The sequence below is a fragment of the Nicotiana sylvestris genome, chromosome 8, assembly GCF_000393655.2.
Source record: "Nicotiana sylvestris chromosome 8, ASM39365v2, whole genome shotgun sequence".
NCBI lineage: Eukaryota > Viridiplantae > Streptophyta > Magnoliopsida > Solanales > Solanaceae > Nicotiana > Nicotiana sylvestris.
This window is the reverse complement of record NC_091064.1, coordinates 219,321,095-219,327,606: the sequence shown is the minus strand read 5'-3', so window position 1 is coordinate 219,327,606 and position 6,512 is coordinate 219,321,095.

Here is a 6,512-nt window from a genome sequence, read left to right as displayed (position 1 = left end):
TTTCTCACCCTAATGATTTTACTTCTTGGTATCCTTAAGTACGATAAGAGCTATAACGACTTAATCTCCATTGTGATAGATATTTGGTCATATTCTAGTATAGGTCGTGTTTGGAATTGGTTTCTAGTTGCGATTTATGTTGAAAAGAGATATTTGTCGATCTGTGCTTGTTGTCCAATGCGATATATTGTTGTTTGATATGTTCGAATATGAGTAATTGAAAAATAAAGCGTCTAGATTATATTCGAGTCTCCATATTAGATTCGTTCGTCTTTGGCTTATTGACCTATGTTCCATTCACTCCCGTTGGTTGTAATCCCGCCCGGTTTTCATGTGTTTCAAGTGACAGCTTAATTCCTTGCTCATTCTGTTGCTCTTTATGCGTTCGAAATCGCAGAATGTTTCACACTTTCCTCTTTCTATTGATTAAGCGATTGATTGCATGGCTAAGTATAAAAATAACTCACTCCTTGCTTTCGATCTTGTAAGCTCGTCTAGACTGTTAGGCTGCTAAAAACCTGCCTGTTTCGCATTGTTTAGGCAGCAGAACTGCCTAGTTTCGAGTGTACATTCTGCATTGTATAGCACTGTTGGTTCACATTAGTTCTGATTTGCTGAATTTGTTTGATTTTGCGATTGTTGATCACACCAGAAAAACTGGTGCATTTATAAACAATTTCTCAGAAAAGCTTTCATTTGTCTCCCTCTATTCGAACTGACTTGCATCTAGCTTTATTTGAATGTGAAATTTCCTGTTCAATGTTTCAAAATTGGCACTTCTGATGAGTTCCATAAAGTTACGTTAGGTTCAAAATGTGTTTGTTTCAATCATAGTCATTTGGTATTTTAATCATTATTTTGAAAGATTCACTGTGTCATTGAGTTTTGATAGAGTCATTATATGCCAAGCCAATTTTCATGAGGATTATAGTCTAAAGTTTCTGCCAGTTTGCTTGTTTTTCAAAATTAACATGAGTCAGTTGAGATATAGAGGGCTCTTATCACATTTTGGGTCTGGTACTTTCTTTCATTTTTATTCTTATTTTATCAGGTGATTATATCCTTCTCTCTTTCCGTGCATGTCAATTGTTTGCCATTACCTTTGTGTATGGATGAATTGAGTGAATTATTTGAAAAAAAAAACTGTTGGGTCGTGGGGGTTGGGAGAAAGGCTTGGCCCATTAGTGTTAATTTGCTTACTTATTTAGGACTTAGGCTTGGTCTAAATACATGAAAATGATGAGTTAAAAGAACATGTCCCCGAGTTGAATTTCTTTTAGTTTTTCTTTTATCTACTTATTCTCGTTTTATTATTATCCGCTAGGAGCATGTTTAGGCCGACCACATTTGGACAGGAAAGCCTTAGGATTTTTATTGGTTTCGAGGCGAGAGGTCGTTCCCTTAGTTAAATTTATCCGGGGAATGCCTCGAAGGATTTGTATATATTTTATTCCGGGGTATGCCCCGAAGTATTTGTACTTGGAGATCGATAGCAGAATTCATATTATTTTTATTTTTATTTTTATTTTCACTTTCATTTTCTTTTTATTAGGTGGGGACGACCTCAAGCCTCGTGTGTGTTTATTTTATTTTATTTTTCCGTGATTTTACCTTAACTTGAATATTTTAAAAGCCGATTAGATCAAGTATGCAACCGTACTAGTTACAGGACTTGGGGAGTGCCTAACACCTTTTCCCCGAGTCAATTGAACCCCCTTACCCAAATCTCTGGTGTGGACTTAATTTGGGGTCCAAAGTGTTTTAAAAGGAAAATCATTTTTAAAAAAAAAATGGTGACCTGGCACACCGAAGCAATGTCAGGTGGCGACTCTGAGTTATTTCCTTTTGAATACAATTTTGTCACTTTTTAATCAAAAATCCTTTTCAAGCGTTGCTCAATCTCTTTATTTATTTAAGAGGGTTAGCGAGGTTATTGAAGTTTGTTAAAAACGGGGTGTGACAAAAGAAACTATGCAAATATTTCTTAAGCTAATCAACAAGACCTATTTTTATAAGTTATAAAATTTAAGTTTGAATCAGTTTAAACAAAAGCATTGAATACTGAATTTACCTTTTATGTTTACACGATACAAATAAATTAAAAATCTCAAAAGTTTAATGAAGAAAGACAAAAACCTCTAATTTGAAGGAATTAAAAGAAATTTTAAAAACGGAGAAGGACTATGAATTCATATTAGATACCTATAGGGATTTATGTTAACAAATGCTAACAATATGGAAGGGTATGCCTATAAGATTCAATGACAATGCTTTTGTGTCTCTTAGTTACCCAAAAAAAAAAGGAATTATGAATAAAACATGTAAGAAATTTTAGTCATCTTACATTATATAATTAATGAGGGGCTTTATAAAAAGTAAAATTTTAATAAATTTAAAGTCCTAAATATTTGGAATATATACATATTCCTAAACCTAAAACGAGGTAAAATTACTTGAGAATTTTACCCCCAACAAATATTCCTAAACCTAAAGTGCACGAAAAGTTTACCTAAAATATTTATAAAGAATTAATGAATTTTTTACCTAACATTATTATAAAGAATTATTAAAAGAAATATTCCTAAATCTCAAACAAATTTTCAATTTCTTTTTATAATTTAGAACCCAAAAAAAACTCCTAAACCTAGAAAAGGAATTGAAAATGCTTAAAACTTTTACCTAGATTACCTAGTTTTTTTTATATAATTAATTGTTGAAGTTTATGACCAAAAAAGTACCCTCAAGACGTAAAAGTGCTTCAAAGTTTATGTAAACGATTTTTTTGAAACACTTCACAAAATATTTTGATTTTTCTTTTACAAATTATTATGTTACATAATTCAAATAAGGAAGATTTTGATACATAAAATCTAGTTGATATTGAATTCGTAAATATTAGGAAATCTTAAATAACTATTCATATTACCAATATTAGAGAAATAACCAAATGATTATTTTGCCTAGTTTGAGCTCTATTTTTAAAGGGTGAAAAAGGCGAACAACATTTCACTAAGAGCCTTCGTGCTTTTAATATAGTACAGATTGAGCCGTTGGATTTCTCTACTTGTTCAACTACGTGTTTATTGTTATTGATTGAATGGTCATCGATTGACCGTGCCTATTTATTATGTGTTGCTTGAGAAAGGATACATATTTAAATGGTTGTTGAACAACGTCACTCCTAACGTATGTGAAAAATCAATACAGCGGGTTTAAAGATAGGATTAGAAATAACAAAGCCTTGACGTGGTCATAATGAGCGGTTAGATAAAGCCAACTAGCGTAGTTCGAGAGAATATGTCTAGTAAATTGTTGTAGTTGCTTGAGAGAGAATTACGACACCTAAAGTGCTCATGATCAGTAGAGAATACTTAGGCGAATTATAGAAGACGTAGCGGGAAGGATTCCGACAATTGAGGAAATCATAACTCTAGACCTCCTAAATTTAATCTCCAACCCTAGTATCTTTAGTTGTTAATTTACTGCTTTAGCTTCTTAGTTATTTAGTTAGATATAAATCTCAATCTTTATAATTTAGAAAATTGTTCAGACTTGTCTTTTTAGTGATATTAAACAGATATATCTAATCCTTATTTCTCTGTGGGATTTGACTCCGGACTTTAGACCGGATTATATTTGTAGCGACCGCTTATTCTTTTTAGGACTAGAGATGAGCGTGATCAAATTTTGGCGCCGTTGTCGGGGAACTAACAGTGTAGTTGTAACTGTATATATTGCTAGAGTTCAAGTTTGAACTTTTTTTTTGTTTTTCTTTTTGTATTTTTTTTATAACTGTTGATTTGGGAAACGTGACATCTTAGAATTATGGGAATTTAGGTGTAGACAATTCTACTATTGATCTCCATACATATTATGAAGGAAACCACCCGTGGCAAAATTTTCAAAACGTTCCTGAGAGCGAGTTATGTGCACCAACTCAATCTTATTTGTGGAATGTGTGTGATATGTGTGGTGGTAAAAATGGTCACTTTTATGGTTGTACTTATATTTCTTATCTTCCCCCAACCCCTTACTATGATGGTTCTACCTTCTATTGTGAAGTTAACAGGAACAAAGAACCTGGGGATTCAGACCGGAAGGAGATCAAGGATATGTTAAAGTGCCTTCTAAAATAAAATAATGAAAAATAATTGCAGATAAAAAGGCAAGATGCAACTATTCGCAAGTTGGAGGCTCAATTGAGTCAAGTGGTTGGAGCTTTTAATGATCAACAAGCCAATATTGAGCCTCAGGTTGAGTTTGACGATAAGGTTCCAGCCCAAACAGTTCCAGTAGGACCAGCTCAGGTCCTAGAGGGGTTCATCGCCACCCCGCTACTTCGGGATGCTTTAGTCCGTCTATTGGGCCTTATGGAGAGTGTCGCTCAGGCAGGCTTGCTTCCTGTAGCACCAGCCGCCTCTCAGGCTGGAGGAGGAGCCTAGACTCCTGCTACTCGCACTCCGGAGCAGATGGCTCCCCAGTTTCAAACTCCAGCAGCTCAGCCAGTTGGGGTAGTTCAGCCTGGTGTTGTGGCACAGACCGGAGAGGGGCCAGCTATGTCTGTTGATGCCTTGTGGAGGTTGGACAGGTTCACCAAGCTCTTCACTACTACTTTTGGTGGTACTTCTTCTGAGGATCCCTAGGATTATTTGGACAACTATCATGAGGTTCTTCGGAACATGAGTATAGTGGAAACCAATGGGGTCGACTTTGCTGCTTTTCGTTTGTCTGGATCTGCCAAGACTTGGTGGAGAGATTATTGTTTGGCTAGACCAGCTGGGTCACCAACTTTGACTTGGGATCAGTTATATCAGCTATTTCTGGAGAAGTTTCTTCCTATCACTTAGAGGGAGAACTATCAGAGGCAGTTTGAGCGTCTCCAGCAGGGTTCTATGACTATTACTCAGTACGAGACCAAATTTATTGACTTGGCCCATCATGCTCTTCTTATACTTCTCACTGAGAGGGAGAGAGTGAGGAGGTTCATTGAGGGACTCATTCAGCCTATTCGATTGCAGATGGCTAAGGAGACGGGGAGCGAGATTTTTTTCAAGAGGCGGCAAATGTGGCCAGGAGAGTTGAGATGGTCCTATCGCAGGGGAGTGGTCGGGGGTCTGACAAGAGGCCTCGTCATTCGGGCAGGTTCAGTGATGCCTCATCTAGAGGTAGGGATTCTTTTGGTAGGGGTCATCCTTCCAGGCCGTTTCATTCAGCGCTTCAGGCTTCTCACGGTGCTCCAGGTGGTCGTGGTTCTCATATATAGTATTCTGATCAGCTGCCCTACAATGCACCGCCAGCTCCTATTAATGCACCACCGCTCCAGAGTTTTTAAAGTGGTTATTCAGGTCGTCAGGGTCAGCAGTCTTAGCAGTCGAGGGCTTGTTATACTTGTGGAGATACGAGGCATATTGCTAGATATTGTCCTCGAGCACCGAGCAACTCTCAACATTAGGGTTCCCGTGCTATGGTTCAGGCACCGAGTGTTCCACCGCCCGCTCAGCCAGCTAGAGGTAGAGGTAGAGGTGCTAGAGGTGGAGGTAGAGGTATTAGAGGTGGATGTCAGGCCGCTAGAGGTGGAGGTCAGCCAGCAGGAGGCCATCCCATGTCACACCTCCTTTTTTACCACCCCCGGAAGGGAAAGGGTATAAAGGAGTTTTTTCCAATTTAAGTAACAATCGAAACGGGATTATTTTATTGAGAAATCAGAGTCGTCACTTGGGATAATTTATGGTGTCCCAAGTCACCGGTTTAAAATCTCGAATCGAAGAAGTTAACTCTTATTTACGGTCTGCGAACACAGAAATCCGTGTAAGGAATTCTGTTAACCCGGGAGAAGGTGTTAGGCATTCCCGAGTTCCGTGGTTCTAGCACGGTCGCTTTGATCATACTTGGCTTGTTAAAATTGTTTGATTACTGATTTTAAAATCTATGTGCATTTGCCTCTTTTAATTAAGAAATTATCTTGAAACAGGTCACGCGCACGTGTACCCATTTATTTGGCGTGTCAAAAATCATATCACTCGAACGTGTCCATAATTAGTAACGCTTTATTATTATTAAGAAAGTTTGGCTAAAGTTGCGCGAACGTATACCTCGATTTATTTATTATTTGTTTTTAGAAAAATCATAATTATGTTACGCGAACATATACATAATCACGATAATAGACTAAGTCGCGCCTAAAGCAAGCTATGAATGTTCAAGTTATTTCCTAAATTTTGAGATTATTGGGAAAGCCATAGATATGAAATTTATTGTAATCAGCTCTTTAAATTATTGGTAAAATACGATGAATTATTTACAACTTAACAGGCTGACTACTCAAAATAATATTAATTAATCTTCACTAAATATTGACAATACTAAAACACGCTACAATGTGAAAAAATATTTTTAAAAAATTATTAATAAAGAGGATTAAGGCAACATAATTCACACCCAAGCAATTGTAACAAACAAAAGAGTATGACAAATGGTTTCCATCCTTCCCATTGCATATAAAGGAATAAACC